Here is a 17,594-nt window from a genome sequence, read left to right on the forward strand (position 1 = left end):
GCGGGGCCTGGGGCGGGAAGGTGTGGGGAGAAGCCAATGGCAGCCTTCGGGGGCTGTCATAGCAACGAGAAGGGGCGCCTCGGCCACTCGTCGCGCAAGAGGAGGGAGGGGGCGGGGCCTGAGGCGTACCGGGTACCCATCTGCTCGCTAACCTGGACACCACGTGGCTGGCCCCCTTTAACCAGCTGCTGGGTGATGCTGCAACGAGGAGGGGTGCAGGAAGCGCGTCGGGCCAGTTCTCTTGAGGTCTTCACCCCTGCCTAGGGCTGGGCACTGCCCCTTCCCAGCCCCGGCCACTGGTTCCTCGGGTCCCTCGGCAGACCCTCCTCACCTTTCTGAGCTCTTCTGATCCTTCGGTGTTGGCGGTCCACAGAGATGTGTTCTTCGAGATCTTTTCTCGTGTTAGTAAACATGTCCTCCAGACTCAAGGAGTCAGCTCCGACCTATTAGCAGATGCAATCTACCCTGATGCCCATCAGGGTTTGACGTCTCTCCTCCACCCTGGGTGTGAGTCCAGCCCCCTGGGGTTCCCATCTGGAGCTCGCTCCCTCACACACGCCTAGACAGTCACCCCCACGCGCGCGCGCACACATACACCTGCACATTCACACTCACTCCCATTCGTTAATGGGCCCCTCCTAGCTTCCCTCCGGTCACCTGACCCTCGGCCTGCCCAGGGCCCCTCATGATCTCCTTCCCAAGTTGTCTGTCACCAGCCCTGATCCCAGCCTGTAAGCTCTAACAATGGCCTCTAATTCAGCCCCTCTATCTCCAGCCTTTGGTACTCTTCACCACCTCACGTTCCTCCTCTACTCCGAAGCCCAAATGCAGACCAGCCTTACCCACTGGCGTTCAGCCCCTCCATGTTCAAGCCCTAAGTCATCCTCTCAGCCTCACGGCCCACCATCCCCTTCCTATACTGGTTTAGATGCTTCAGACAAAAGAAAACCACAGGCACTTGCCCCAGTACATCCTTCACTTCCCCACTTCTATGCCTTTGCCTGTGCCAGACTCTCTCCCTGGGAAGTCTTCCTTCACCCAGCCTTGCCTATCAAAAGTCACAGCCATTCATCAAAGACTGGATAAGAGACCACTTCCAGATAAAGCTCCAAATTCATGGTAAGGGTGCCCTCGGGAGGAAGAGGGGAATGGGGCTTAGAGAAAGAGGAAAGGACTTCAGCTCTCTGTATCATCTATCTGGCTATCATCCATCCATCTACCTATATATTTTAAAGGTCTGAGCGTGACAACATGCAAAATTTAATTTGAAGTAGTGAGTGTTTATTAGTATATATTAACCATAGTTCTCTGCATTTTTAATTTTTTGCTCTAAATGTTGGACACCTCCCTCCTGCAGTTTCTATTGATCCTTCAAGTTAGCTGTGCTCACTGTCTCTCTCTTCATTCCATCGTGCCTTTAACCATCTTCATCACAAGACAAGTTCTGTCTCATGTGACAGTCATCTGGGTGGTTGCCTGATTTCTGGGTATCAGGAGCCATGCCGTTTCCCCCTCAGCACCTCATGTTTTGCACACAGTGGATGCTCCAACCAAGCCAAGGCAATCCAGTCCATATGGGCCTTTAGATCCCCTGGTGAGACGGAACGATGTTTTTCCTTTATCACTTTTACTTAAAAGAATCTCTATTTTGTGTGTGGAAATAAACAAAGACCACCCAATGAGAACAAGCAAAGACTGTTTATTCGCGGCTTGCTATAGCAAGGGATTCAGCCATCATCACTTGCATTTTGGCAGAGACTCTAAGGCAGGCAGAGGAGTGGGAAAGCTTTATAGTGGGAAAAAGGAAAGGGGTTGGTGCCCTGATTGTAGGCTGTGGGTGTGGGAAAGCTGCCAGAGGGCTCACGAGAACCGAGACATCCCACGTGTTTGGTTACAGTAAAAACTCAGCTTTCTCTGGTTGGTCCTAAAGGGGAAGGGGGGCAAAAATTAGGGTGCCTCTCAGTTATAACCATGTCCTGGCCATTTGGAGCCAGTTGTTAAAGGGGTTATTATTTGTTCCTGGACCAGTTAGTAGAGCTGGCAGCTGACTTCCTGCCAGTCTGGCCTACAGTAGGCTGGCTTCTTGCGATGGTTACTGTAGATAGTGGATTGGTTTCCTGGGCTTGTTGCTGCAACTGTGGGTCAGAGTTCTATTTCTATATATGGTTTGGCCATCGTACATTTGTATATCCAGTTTTAATGTGTTTTTGGAAATTATACAAATAACTGTGTTTCATCGTAAATCTAAATATCGCATGGTGCTCTTAGTTGCTTTTGAGATTTAATACCTTCAACAGTAATAATAACCCCAACTTTTTATTTATTTAAATCTAATATTTAAGTATTTTTTTAAAATTGATCTAAATGGAGGGAAAACGGGTCTTAAAGTCATCATCGTTTAGTGGAAATATTACTCACCTAGAGCCAGAATGCCCAACTTCAAATTCTGGGTTCCCATGGCCTATTAGCTTTGGTGACCTCAGGCAACTCACCTGCCCTGAGCCTCAGTTTCCCATTCTGTAAACTGAGGGGAATAAACCCTTCCAAACTCAAAGAGCTGCCCTGGGGAACAAAAATGGTATTTTATTAATGTATTGTTATTTATTATGATAGCTATATAATGCCATCAATGAAGATCTAACAAAGAAATCACATATCATTAATAGAAAGTTCTCCTCACACCCACCCACCCCCCTCCCAGGTGTGTTGTGTGATGTTGCTGGGGGATGGGGAGATGGGGGAGGGTAGCAGTGCCTGAGTAAACACAAAGGCCAAATCCATGAGGTGGATAGCTGAATAGTCGATAGATCTTCCAGAACACACATCGCATGCCAACCTTTCCCTCTGAAACAATAGCATAATGGAAGGTTGCAATCTTTTTTTTTTTTTTTTTTTTTTTTTTTTTTGCGGTACGCGGGCCTCTCACTGCTGTGGCCTCTCCCGTTGCGGGGCGCAGGCTCCGGACGCGCAGGCTCAGCGGCCATGGCTCACGGGCCCAGCCGCTCCGCGGCATGTGGGATCTTCCCGGACCGGGGCACGAACCCGCGTCCCCTGCATCGGCAGGCGGACTCCCAACCACTGCGCCACCAGGGAAGCCCCATGGAAGGTTGCAATCTTAACCACATCTCAGGCCCAAATCCATCACTTACTGAAAAAAGAAACAATGTACAAGCAAATTAACACACAAGACCCTACAATTATATTGTTTGTTAGTTGCAAAGATAAAAAGATTGTAAACACCTCAAATTAATAGTTTTTCTTGGGGGAAAAAGTGGGGACTTTAGAAGGACAGATGACTTATGATTTTCTTCTTTATACTTGTCAGTTGCCACATTTACTACAATGGGGTGTATCTTTTTATAATAATACCTCAAAATATTTTAAATATTAGAGATCTGGAATGGTAATACAATCAAGAATATGCAACCAGATGTTAGCTTTTTTGCATATAAAAATAAATGTCCAAAATTCAACTTTCAAATTTTCTCTAGAAATGCCAGTGAGTAACGTTTGCTAAGTTCTGACTCTGTGCTGGCGGTGTTTGAAGAGTTTTATATATGAATTATCTTAACAAATCCTCGCTGTCATTTCTCCATTGTACAGCTAAGGAAAGGGAGCCACAGAGGGGTAAAGACATTGCTCAAAATCACACAGCCAGTGGGATTCAAACCATGCCATCTGACTCAAGCTATTGCTGTCAATCACTACACTCTACTGCCCCCCAGATCTCTGAGTTAAAGGAATAACTATGCTTTTCTGGGAGTGACTTTAACCATCTACCAAGCAGAGAACCACTGGCTCAGAGAGCCTTCGATTAAAAGACTCAGAAAGTGGTTTCAGCACACCCTGCCCTGGATCGCATCATAAGCAGCTGGGTGCCTAGCCATTGAATTATTAGATCTTAAAATTTACAACTGGATTTATGGCTTCTGCACATTAGTCAGAATCCCCCCCACCCACCCAAATCTTTCAGTCCATCTATAGTAATGTCACTACCCTGCAGGTTTAGCAATCGTCCAAATAAGGCAAGATCAGGTAAACATCAGGCCCGGCCTCCCAGCCTCCTGCAGCAAAGAGCCCAGAAACTCCTTCCAGAAAGAGGCTGCTCCCCGCTCAGGGCAGGTAGAAAGCCCCACCTACCCTCTCCCTATGAGACCTGCGTAGTCCAGAAAGACCTCATTAGGCCAGCCTGATGCCGGGCAGCCCCAAACTCCCTGACCCTTAAGCCCCACGTGACACGCAAGTTCTTGGTGATCACAGAAGCAGCGATTTCAAAACCCGAAGGCCTGCGAAACTGTGGCATAGCTCATCCTCCTCCTTTCCCGGAGACAAAAAGGTGAGGCCTCTCTAGGAGGAGTCTCTTCACTGGAAAAAGGAGGAAATCCTACTTCTCAACCTTGACAGGGAAGCACTTGCCCTAATCCCCCAGCCGGTCCTTCCCATCACCCCCCGGGAGGGGGTCCCCATCCCCTCCCCCTCCCCCCACCGCAGGGAGCGTGCGCAGACGAGCCCTCCGTGGAGAAGGGAGGGGCGAGGCGGCAGGGCTTCAGGTGAGCCGAGGAGGTGAAGGACCACGGTTCCTCCCAGCTCCATTGCCCCAGGCAGAAAGTATCTTCTTGCTTTTCTTAAATATAAATGAGACCCTCCTCTCTCCACTTCTCCCACCCCCGCCCAAAGAAGGAGTGAAGGAAACCCGATCCATGGTTCTGCCCAGAGGGGCTGGGGATAGTGGCTTCGGCTTCTACGGTGGGACCGCCCCGGGGTAGGAAGGTGACTTGGAGGCCTCCTGGGGGGTCCGCTTCCCGTGTTCCACACCTTTCTGACCCACTTCGGAGCTGGGTCGGGGCTGCCTGGCAGTTGCCATGGCGACTGGCTGAGGCCCTGAGCCTGTCCCTTCTGGACCGGGGAGGACAAGGCAGAGGGGAGCCGGCAAAATGCAAACAGGGTTGTTTCTGTGTTTGTTTACAGACTGCTCAGATAAAAAGCAGGGACTTTCAACAAAATGAATTCAGGCCCATCTTCAGTGTGGAAATGTGTGGTTGTTTATTAAAATACTTGTGTTCTTGAGACTTGAACTAGTATATATATATATATATATATGCACATTTATAAACATAGACTTTTAGGTATATCTAGAGGTAGATATAAAAACACAGGCCTTGTAACTTCTTTTTTAAAATGGAGTTTTTAGGGCATTTAGTGGGTAGGAATCAGACCCAGGTTTGAAATCCTAGCTCTGCTTGCTTCTTTCTGAAGCCAATTTACCCATCTGTAAAACGGAGGTAATAGTTCCCTGCCCTTTTAGGGCTGTTGTGAGGTCTAAATAAGGTGTTTATAATGAGCTTAGCACGGGCCTAGCACACAGTAAAACACCTAGTAAATATGAGCTATTATTATTCATAATTGTATTAGTGTTACTCAGCACTTAGTAAATGTTAGCTGTTCTTGTTAATAATTACACTGTGGTTACTCATATAGTAACCAAGCACGTTGTGTCTATCCATGGGTCTTTGAGGAAGTTCTGACTTCAGGCTGTCTTGGTCATTTTCAATTGTGTCTTCCCAGAGAGGATCAAACTGCCAAAGATGGTTCAACCAGGTAATCGTGACAATCAGAAGTTAGTCTGTGAAAAACAGATTATGTTTAATGCTTATATCCATTAGCACTGATACACGAGGGTGGGAAGAGACCGAAGTTTCTAGAAAGATACAGACGAGTAGATTCTTACGTAAAAGGAACTCTTTTAACTGTTTGAGGTTATGTCTCTTATAAAAGTGACAACTGACAAGGAGGAAATAAACAGCTACACACACACACACACACACACACCCCTACACACCTACGTGAGGTATGCGGTTTCATGGAAGGATATTGAGAATGCTGTAGTCCAGAAAGGAAGTAAATTCTTTTCCATGGACGGACGGGTTCATGCAGTCAGACAGGGTTGAGCCAGGAGGCATCAGGAAGTCGGGCCGGCTCGCGTTCAGGTTGGGCAGCAACGTGAGGGCACAGACTGTGCTCACCTGTGCTCCCCTCACCGCCCCCTCATAGCAGTGCCCGGCACATAGTAAGCCCTCAATCAAAGAAGCTTGTGATCGTGGTGTTAGGTAGCATTTGGTAACAGAGTTGTACTTTATGCAACACTTGGGAAAGAAAAAAAACGGTAAAGTATATCAATTTCTCATTCTTTTTTTCTTCTAGCTCATATCTTGTTTTTTTTTTTATTCTCCTTAAATCAGATTCCATTTTCCAGGGGCTCTCTCAGTATGTCAGTTAAATAACTATGGCTTAGTGTGTGCTGGGTCCCTGGTCATATACTAGGGGTTATGAGGAAATGAGGGAAGAAAAAGTACAGACCCATTTGGGGCAAGTTTGACATTAATCCATGCTATTTAAAAAATTACCAAAACTATGATATCTGATGGCTACGTGTTAGTGCCTCAACCTAGAATGGATGTCCTTTCCGACTAGTGGATAGGAAGCTTGCTTCTATGTTTGATATTACCTGTCACCTTGCTCTGGCCAGTGGTAGTGGTGGTGGGAGATCCCATGGTACGAGGGGCTGCACCTTCTAGGCCTAAGGATGGGTCAGTCTTTCTGAGCAAGGAGCAGGAGGGGAGGCTGCAGGCCGAGTGACACATCCATTCTTCCCAGAATCAGGCTCACCCTACCCAACCTGCAGGAGGTCGTAAGGATCAAATAAGACGGTGGGAATGAGAATGCTCTGGAAGCCCCAGATGCTGGAGAAATGTAATGTGTTAAGTTTAACTCACATTTTTAATTCACTGATGGTACAATATTTGATGCATACAGAAGAATACATATTCATATGTGTCAGTGACGTAGCAAAGTCACACCCAAATACCTGGGAACCTACTTCCCCAAATAAAGAAATGAATGAAGAAATAAAGAGAATCACCATGGACATCTGAGTGCAGAGATCTCTGTCCACATCTCAAATCCGACTCTGTAGAATTTGGTTATAGAGAATGAAGAGTTACTGGGCCGGTGGGAAGGAAGCTTAAGACTAAATACCTACTACCACATTGCCTTTTAGGACGGCCGGCCTGGGCCGCTCTCTCCAGCAGAGTGACTGATTCCTGCTGCTTTCCTGGCCTGCTGTAAGTCATTTCTCTTCTTTGCTAATTTGCTGGGCACAACAGCGTCTCCTGGTGCCTTGACTTTGTATTTCCTTGGTTATTTGTGAAGATAAGCGCTTTCCCCTAAGGCTCATTCCCCATCTACATTAGCTGTTGTTAACTATTTAGATCACATTTCTCCAGGACACCTTCAGAGATCCGTGTATGTCATTCTGTCTTTCTGAAATGCAAGACCTACCTGGGTCTCGTTTCTCTACCTGGAGAATAGTTCTTCAACGTTAATACCTCACCCAGATGTCACCTCCTGGGGACGCCTTTCCCGACTGCTTCAGGCCCCTTCTGACCACCCCTCTGGCTGTGCCTCTTGCCCTCCTTGCAGAGTTGTGACTTGTGTTTCGGGGTCAGCCTCCCTGAGGGCCCCAGGGCCTTGACCCCTGCAGCCTAGCGCAGAGCCTAGGCTCGGATTATTAAAAATTACTAAACGCTCTTGGCAAATTGGGGAAATACAGTAAAGTATAAAGAAGAAAGTAAAGATGACCACTAACCCCACCTCCCAGAGAGAGATGCCACTGCTGGCACCTGGTACGCGTCCTTCCAGGCTTTTTGAATGGGTATATATAATGTTTGTACTTAATCGAAGTCGTTTTATTTATCACTTGCCATTATCACTTACCATTATGGGGTGACATGTCCAAACTTCTTCAAAAGTGTTTAAAAGACTGAAAAGTATGTCACCTTAAGGATATACCAAAATTATCTTGACTCAGTCAAGATTTGATTAAAGAATGAATGGGAATGTTTAATACAAGTTTGAAGGACGTAGGGGGCGTTACTTAAGGAAATTGTACTCCATTGTGTTACTAAGAAAATACCGTTTCAGGTGTCTTTTCTGGGTACGTCATTCCCCCCTGCTCTGGGATGACCCCCAAAAGCCCTTTCTCAGCTCTGGGTGCTGGCCTCTCCTCTATGGCTCTGGCGTGCCTGCCTGTCTGTACGTCTTTCTCTCCTCCCCAGGCCCAGTTTTTGATGCTCTAGCTGCTAGGACAAGCCTCTGGGCAATTGAGGACCAAACACAGTCGTCAGGAGAGATGAAGAAGTCATTTCCTTCCCCCTCTACAGAGAGGAGAGTCAGGAAGGTCATAAACCAGGCTGGTAGTTTCAGGTTTCCTAGACTGGCATCCACGCCATCTAAGCACCGAGATCCAGCACCAGAAAGAACCTGGCTGGGATCCACTTTGGACCACAAGAGGCCCCTGGCCACCACCTCCAGGCAGTGCTGGAACTCATCGTCAAGTGCTGCTCATCTATCACACTGGGTACAGGCTCTCTGTGCAGGGACCCTGCAAGTTTCCCCATCGAGAAGAATGGAAATGTAAAAACATGCATTTGTTAAGCAAAATCAGTTAGGTAAGGATCATTTCACCACTGCATTCCTTTGATTTGTTCCTTTATGTTCAAAATATTGTTTGGTTCATAAAAATTGTAATATAAAAGAAGCATGATTTTTTTCCCCAAGTTTTTAAATTGTTGTTTAAGTTAAAACCGGAAAATTTGTGACCTGTTAAGGATTTGGGGGGATTTTCAGGTTCTGTGGCTTGAGGTTCTCCGTGGTTTTGTACCAACTTGATAGTGAGCCCCTGGCACCGTCCTCGTCATCTTTGTAACAGGGACAGCGTCTTACAGGTTGGGGGACTCAGTGCCCTGACGTTAGAGGAACAGGAGCTGAGGCACATAAGAGCGTTCCTGACGTGACACACCTCGTAGCGCCAGCGTGGGCACGGCCGTGGCCGCAGACAGGCCGGGGGTTCTGCCGTCCACGTGCGGGGGGCACATGGCCGCTGCGGGCTGGGCTCCACTTTGACTCTCCCGGGTACAGAAGCAGCGCTATGTCCTCCACCGAGGCTCCTGCTTTGCCGGCAGGAGGATGGCTGTGAAGTGATCCACAGGAACTCTGAAGGCGTATTTGGCTTTAAAACCTCTATTAACTTTATGCCACATAACCAGACCTTAACCGGATTCATACTGAAGATGAGGAAGCGGTGAAACAGACTCCATTTCTTTAGGACAAAATGGCAAATCAACAAATTAAGCTGAGGACAGGGACTCTGTACTTCTCTGTCACCCTCAACCCCCAACCTATGTCCTCGAATGATAATTATTCACACTAATTTGCTTCCACAGCTTCTGTGATCTGACTCCCACTTGTGACTTGTCACTCAACAACCAAGGCTTGTTGGGTGTCTTCGCCCCAGATTCCAGATTCCCGCCAGGCCACCGTACACTGCGGGATCATGGCTGGTGTTCAGAAAGATGATCTCGAGTGACAGTCTAGAAAAAATACCATAGCCAATGAATTGCATGTATGATTGAGTTACGTGAGTCGATTTTTAGAAAGGATTTTGATTATAAAGATTAAAGACTAATGGTTTCGACCGTAGGAGTTAAACAATGGGTGAACTAGAAAATGTAGCACCTGGAGGACCCCAGGGCCAAGGCTTCCTGTGACCACAGCAAGAGCCGAGGTCATTAATGGAGGCTGTGAGGAGGAGTTGCCTCTGTGGACCGTCACCCCCCGTCTACCCCCTGGTAGACTCAGCTGACTGGGCGAAGACCCTCGCCGTGCAAGGTCGGACTTTCCCAGGCTCCGTGTTGGCTGGGAAAAGATGGGTAGGCAAGACCGCTAAGGTTTGGTAGAGAGAACAGGAGTACACTTGTCTGTTGGGGTTCCCGTACCCTCCGCCCCATGCCCACCCCACAGATACCAAACTCCAAGGATGCTCAAGTTCCTTATATAAAATGGCCTATTTGCATATAACCTACATACATCCTCCCATATACTTTGAATCATCTCTAGATGACTTCTAATACCTAATACAATGTCAGCGCTGTGTCAAAAGTCGTTGGCGTGCGGCAACTTCAAGTTTTGCTTTTTGGAGCTTTCTGGAATTTTTTTTTTTTTTTTTCGAATGTTTTCCGTCCACGGTTGGTTGAATCCACAGATGCAGAACCCAAGGGTACATACAGAGGGCCCACCGTAACTGCATTCTCCCACCAGGCTGTTAACACATTGTTTCACGTAAAAGTACCCTCTCTGCGTAAAGCACCAAATACAGGACCAGAGGGAGCTTTAAAGTACAGCCCCTTGATTTATAACACATATTTTACCAAACCACACCTAGGCTGAAAAGTATCGAGCCTTGCTGAAGACCTTATAAAAATATTCCAACTTGCTTATCCTATTTATCTGCACTAGCTCAGCTGAGGGGTGACCCCCTAGTTGACGGACCAGCTTCCTATTTCCCTTTCCCTGACCTGCTAAGACCTTATAGGCTTAAAACTAAGAGGAATTTACAGCGGATGGGCTCCGGGCTCGGGCAACGCGTGAGCTCCAGAGGGGAGCTCCACTGCCAGGAACACTTGGCTGATGGAAGCGAAAGTCCCTGCGTTCAGTGCAAGCCTCTCTAGCAGCCCCGCTGGAGTCAGGGTCCAGCTACGCCCAAGGCACTCAGGCATCTTCCAGCGACCACTCCCCTCACCCCAGTACAGAAGAAAAACAAGAAAGCTCTCAACTAGGAAAAACTGCCAGGGCCCTGGAAGCAGGGACATTTGCCCACCTGTCTTACACGAGCACTTTGCCAAGGACCACCCTTGCAGATGGCAGTTGCCTCAAGTGTTAGGTGTTATCATAGGACTTACAAAGCTCCTGTCCCCCAAATGCGTCCTAACTTGGGTAACACGGGGTCTAAAATCCTACCGCTAACAAGCCGTTGCCTAGGCTAAGCACATCGTTCTATCTTTTTTTTTTAACATTAATGTTTATTTTTATTCTGTTTGAAAATACACCGCTTTGTTCTTTTTGTGCCTCTCCTCACAGCCCAGAGGCAACTGTTTTCCACTCTTAGCCTTTTCCCCACGTTTCTGAAGACGATGAGTACACTGCGACTCTACTGTCCAGCTTAGGCCGCTTGCTTTGCAGACGAGATCTAGCTCTCTGACATTCGCGAGGATAAGAGCTGTTGAGGCTGCTGCCTGGGCTTTTCCCATGCAGGAGGAGAGCCTTGGGGGGGCACAGAAGGGGTGACTCACAGAATACGTGAGTCCACTAGGGTTGAATCGAGAGACCTGCAGCCCGAGGCGGCCGGAGGCCTGGCCGCCTCCTCCCTGGGCCCCTGGGGACCCGGCAGACCTGTTCCTCCATTCTTGGTCAGGCTATGGCTCCTTGGTGTGTGGACTCTTTGTCTGCCTGGAATACAAGATGTGCTTCTAGTGGGAGGCTCTTCATTCTGTTCTTTACCAACCACATTAGCAATGGAACCAAAAATCTCCCCGGCTCACCGGTTGAGCGCCCCGTACTGCTAAAATTCTTGCTTTTCCATCAGTGGAGATAAAATGAAACTCCCTCACGGTCAGGAAACACGCTCTGTTTCCTTATCTCTCTAATAATATTTCATGCTTTTCTGCTTTCTAAGCTGGAGGCATTTTCACGAGCTCTGAAGCCCTGGTATCCTCAAAGCTCCCTGCAGGGAGCCCTCGGCCCACTTCCGCCCTCCCCAGGCAATGTTTGCTCCTCCCTGGATGCACACGTCTCGTGCTTTCCCCGCAGAGACAGGGCTTCTGGGCAGAAGGTCCTTTTTTCCAGTCTTATCTCTCCTTGCAATGCCCACTACTAGCACAGAGCTTGTTTTGCACATAGTTGGTCTACATTCCTAGTGCCTCTCCACCATGGATGGCCCAACTCTCCAGCAGGTGTCAGAGTTACCTCTTTCTTAAGACCAGGGAAAAGGAGTGAGTCTTCCCTGCGAGTTGGGGGCGGCGAAAGCCGACCCTTCCAAGTGGAGCTGTCCACCTGTCTGTCCTCTCTCAGCACCGCTGGGGCTCACGGACACGCTTGCACCACCTCTCAGATCGGCGCTGAGAGAAGTTCATTGTCTCGTGACCTTCCGTCTTGTCTCCGGGCCACACCTGCTGTCCCCTCCCCAGGGCTCCCAATGGTTCCCCGGAACCCTCTCCATTTCCCCAGAACACCTCCCTCTTCACTTTCAGTTGTGAAAGTGTCCCCTTCTGCGACAAAGGGGACAGAGGGAAGAACCCTCCCCTCGTGCCCGCCCACCCGCTAAGTGACGGCTCTCTGCCCTTTTTCCATCGTCTCTTCTCCAACCCGAGGCTCATTCCTCCTCACATATTCTGGATTCCTTGTCTTTCCACCTCCGGAGAGACATGTGTCATTCAAGCACGCAGCTCCCTTTCCTGGACGTGTCCACGCCCACCCTCCCTTCTGGCTGCTCTGGGACCTGGGCCTCCCGTGAGAAGGGGCTGATTTCCAGGCCTGGGGCAGGAGGTGCATGGGATGAGCTCGTGAGGACATCTTGTCACCCTAGAAAGCAAGGACACTGTCAAAGGTACCCGGGTCATGTCAGAAGGACTCACTGGCCAAAGCGATTCAACAAGGAGAGTAACTGGAATGGATGCAAATCCAGCAACTGTGGCCCAGCCCACTAGTGCGGAGAATAAAAAAGCAGAATAAAGGAGAGCTCATGGCTAACTTTTGAAGAATAGTAGAAAGCCAACTCATTATCTTGACAAGTGACAAATAAAGGAATTCCACATGTATCCTGCCTTTCCTATATGAACTGTGCTTCAGAGTTAACTAAATAACTGATATGGGGAAGTTTCTCTTTATAGAAGTAGGCTAGCAGATAAAAAAGAAACAATGGAATTATGATGTCACCATTTCATAACTATGAATTCTACTTCGAATGAACTTAGTGAACTTAGGCAAGGAACGTCTAAATACAGCAGAAGATGACCAGATGCCAGATGCCTCACTGGCTTGAATCGACCCGAATCTGATCAAGCCTCGGGAGCTCCTTGCCCATTTCAGGTAGTACACAGGAAGTACATAAAGATTATGTTCGACCATATCATAACGATGGGGTCAGCACAACGCAGAGTGTAGAAACTCTGAAAGAAGAATGGCCTGGCCTCCGTGACAACAGCAAGAAATTGCTTAGGACAAAGATGCAGGGGAATCTCCAGATGGAGAGACCTAGGAGACACATCAGACAATACACGTGTGGACTGTTTGGGTCCCCATCTGAAAATAAACTGACAGAGTGAGACCATTTATAGGGCACTCAGGGGAGTGAGAACACGGGCTGGGTATTTGACGCTATTGTGGAATTATTCTTGCTTGGGGAGCCCTGATGACGGTAGAGTGATTATGTTTAAAACCGTATCTTTTAGAGATACGCACTGAAACTTTACAGGTGAAATATAAAGTCTGGGATTTTCTGCAAAATATCCTAAGGCAGGAAGTGGGTCAAGACAGAGAGGAAACAAAATTGGTGGTGCATTGATCATTGATGAAGCCGGGCGATGGGTACCTGGGGCTTCACTATAATGTTCTCTCGACTTCTGTCTACACTTGAAAATGTCCATGCACTTCCCTGGTGGTCCAGTGGGTAAGACCCCGCACTCCCAATGCAGGGGGCCTAGGTTCGATCCCTGGAGGGGGAACTAGATCCCACAGGCACGCCGCAACTAAGACCCGGCACAGCCTAAATAAAGAAAGAAATATTTAAAAAAAAAAAAAAAAAAGAAAGAAAGAAAAAGAAAACGTCCTTGCGTTTAAGAAATGTCCTTCCTCCCCCTGAGTCCTTCTCCAGCTTTGGGCCCTTCACTTCTCCCCAGAGCAGCCAACCTTCCTGAAATGGTTTTCTGCTCTCCTACCTGACCACCACCCAGGCCCCCACCCACCCCACCCACGGCTCAGGAAGCTTCAGGGTGAGGCCAGTAGACAATGACTCTCTCGCAGCCTCCAGCTCCACGCCCACCCCCTCCCCACCAGCAAACACTGCCTTGCTGGGGCTCCCTGGACATCACACCCTTCCGGCTTTTCCTCTGCTCTATCCACAGCTTCCAGCCCCTCCTCCCTGCCTGGCCCGTACGTGCTGGCACCCCTGGGGGCCCGGCCCTAGTCTCCGGCCCGGGCAAGCTTTCTCCTCCCCTGCTGTCTGTACCTGGCCTCTCTCACCCACCTAGGATTCTTCCAGAGACTCCAGACTCACACATCCAACCCCAGTCAACAGCCCCACTGAGACACCCCCACGGGAACCCAAAGCGCAACAAGTATAAATTCATTCCTTGCCCGCACCCTGCCCCCAAGTCTGTCTGTCCTTTGTCGCCTCTCTCCACGAAGATGCCGCCATCCAGCTAGCTGCCCAAGCCAGAGAGCTGGGTGCTCTCGGGCCTCTGGGGCCTCCCTGAAGTCTGCGCTCCCAGACAACCATCCTCGGGCCCAGACGGCTGCCGGGGGGCCTCGCCCTCCCCCTGCCTCTCCCTGCTCCACCCCCGCCCCCATACCAGCCTGCGGGCTTTCGTCCACGCGGTGCTCCTGAGCACTCGGCCAGCTCCTCGTATGCTGCTGAGATGTCACCTCCCGTGACCATCAAGTCTGGGCCAGGTGACCCTCTCTGGCACCCCCCGTGTCCCCTACCGCACTGTGTGACGCAGCGTTGTGATGATGGCCGGTGACCTGTCGTGTGACCTCTCCACTAGCTGGGAGCTCTTGGCGGGGAAGGACCACATCTGTCCTGGGCTGCACTGCGTCAGGGGGGCTCCCCCGGCCTCCGCCCGCCTCCTCCATCAGGGCAGTTGGAGGGCAGGAGGGGACGTGGGGCTGTGGACTCCCCGCTGCTCCTCTACCAAAGCGCCGCCCTGGTCCAGGGGGTCCCTCTACAGCCTCAGCGCCCTGGGTCCCAGGAACGGCTCACTCCCCTGGCCCCTTCAGGAACTTCCTGACGCCGCTGGCCTGGGACTGCCTTCTCCACCACCTGCTCGGGCTGATTTAGCCTGGCAGTGGGTTAAATAATGTCCCCCTCCGGCCCCGCCCCACAAACTCACGTCCCTCCCTGAAGCTCTGAATTCACATGACCTTACCTGGAAATCGGATCATTGCAGATACAGTCAGTTCCGCTGAAGTCCTCCGGGAGTAGGGTACAGCCTCCTAAATCCAACATGACTGGTGACCTTACCAGAGGGGGCACACAGACACACAGACACACGGAGGGGAGATGATGTGAACACAGACAGGCCAGGTGACGACAGAGGCCTATTAGCGCGACGCACCTACAAGCTAAGAAACACCCAGGATTGCCAGCGACGCCGCAGGCTGAGAAGGGCACGAAACCCATTCTCCCCTGGAGGCTTCAGAAGGAGCACGGCCCCGCCAGCATCTTGATCTAAACCTGTGGCCTCCAGACCTGTGAGACCATAAACGTCCATTGTCTTAAGCCCCCCAGTCTGAGGTCTTTTGTTATGGCCGCCCCAGGAAATGAACCCAAGTCCCTTCCTCACGCTGGCATCAGTGACGGCCCGCTCTTGCCGCGAGCCTCTTGCCCTGTGGATTCTGCAAAGGCAAGGCCCCAGTTCACTGAGGCCTCAGTGCCCGGCATGCCCTGGCCCCAGTAGGCACCCAAGACACATCTGTTGGATAAGAGTAAATGTGCCTCTCATTTGGTCTGTTCCTCTTGTTCTGAAATAAACATCAAAATAAATTCAAAGCAAGCGTGGAAGTCTCGAGTTAAAGCAGAGGCCCGGCCAGGCAGGTGTGTTGAGCGGGCAGCCCCAGATCTGGGCACCCTGGACTCATCTCTCTGGCAGCCTGTCCATGGGCTGTGGCAGCGGCAGCCTGAGGGCACACCGCCACCGGTCCCCACGCTGTGTCATGAGTTCAAAATGCTGGATATGAAAAGTCCAACTGGGTTGAAAATTCATTTATTGATTCACACAAGAAATGTCAATATTACAGGTAGAAAGAAAAGGAAGAGTATCAGATTCTTAAAAATAGTTTCAACTTTTGTGAAATTTGTGTGATTGTAAAAAAAGACTTTAAAGTTGTCATCTACCTGCACCAAGAAAGTGTCTCCAGGGTGACATCCCAGCTGCGCCCCCGTCCTGAGCTTGCGTGCAGCCATTTCAAGCGTAACACCTGATATGATCATCAAAGCAATCACAAGTTTTCGTTTCAAAATGTGAACTGTTTTATTTGGAGATTTCATACAAATTTACTACCTTCCCTAATCCATTTTTAGGTGTTTCTTACAATCATACAAAAGATTAATATAGAAATTAATATTTTCTAAAAGATTAACATTTTAATCTTTGTAAAATTAATAGATGAAGATTTTCGGCAAATATTATATAGACCACCTCAGGTCCGTCTGGTTTTCCCCGGTGTGCCATACAAACATCATCATTTTCTAGGTGAGAAATGGTGTGGAAACGTGGAGCATATCCCTGTGCTGAGTCCTCCCGCACCTGTTCATGCAGTTGGCAAACGTGGATGAGAACTTCTGAGTCGGGCAGGGCCCCGAGAACCCCTCCAGTCCCAGGCTAGGGGCCAGGAGATAGATTTAGAAATAACCAGTACCAGTTTGTTGTGCTAAGTCAGGAGCAAGAGGTATCTACAGTGCCCTGGGAAAGCAGGGAAGATGGCCTGAGAGAACAGACCAACACTTGACCTGGGTCTCGAAGTTTGAGCTCACTAGGAAGAGCCGGGGTCTGGAGGGCTAAGGCAGAAATGGCCACTCAACGTGTGAGAAAGTCCTGGAAACTAAAAGAGCGGTCCTGAGCTTTGGTCGTGAAGTCAAGAGTGGGTTAGGGTCTTGTTTTCCAGCTACTAAGGACTGAGGCTCTTTCCTGACCCCGAGGGGGATCTTGAAGGGTTCTCGTCAGGAACGCCAGGCTCCCATCTGCTTCAGGAAGGCAACTGGAAGGGCTGGAGGAGCGGATTTGGGGAGGAAGAGCTTGCAGGCCGGGAGGCTGATGCACAAGCTCAGGGAGAGAGGAGGAGCCCGGAGCAGAGCCTGGGGCGGGTGCAGAGCAGGGTGATTCGGAGAGAGGGAGAGAGAGGAGGAGCCCGGAGCAGAGCCTGGGGCGGGTGCAGAGCAGGGTGATTCGGAGAGAGAGGTGTGCCAGGCTGGGCAGGCTTGGATCACCACGAATGGAGAGTTAGGGAAGGGAGGAGGACTGTCTGAGAGAGGAGGTCTGCGGAAAGAGACCTCGCCAAGGGGAGGGAGAAGTCAGGAGGCGCGGGCCGCCTCCCTTGCAGGATGAGGGGCCAGCAGCCATCCTGCGGCTGAACCTCAGGGCTACAGTGAGGCTGGCCAGTCTCCTTCCTGCACTGAGAACGCTTCTCCAAGGCCTACAGAAGCGATGCATTCGACACCCAACTCAGCCAACAGGAAAGGATAGCAGGGTGTCCCCAAACACAGGCCTGGCAGAGGAGGTGGGGACCTGCCAGGAGGCTGTGTGCGCTCTCCTTCTGACCTCTTTGGGCAGTTACTGCCAGGCCTTGGGTTGGTTTTATTTATTTATTTATTTATTTATTAACGTCTTTATTGGAGCGTAATTGCTTTACAATGGTGTGTTAGTTTCTGCTGTATAACAAAGTGAATCAGCTGTATGTATACATATATCCCCATATCTCCTCCT

This window comes from Physeter macrocephalus, chromosome 8, assembly GCF_002837175.3.
Source record: "Physeter macrocephalus isolate SW-GA chromosome 8, ASM283717v5, whole genome shotgun sequence".
NCBI lineage: Eukaryota > Metazoa > Chordata > Mammalia > Artiodactyla > Physeteridae > Physeter > Physeter macrocephalus.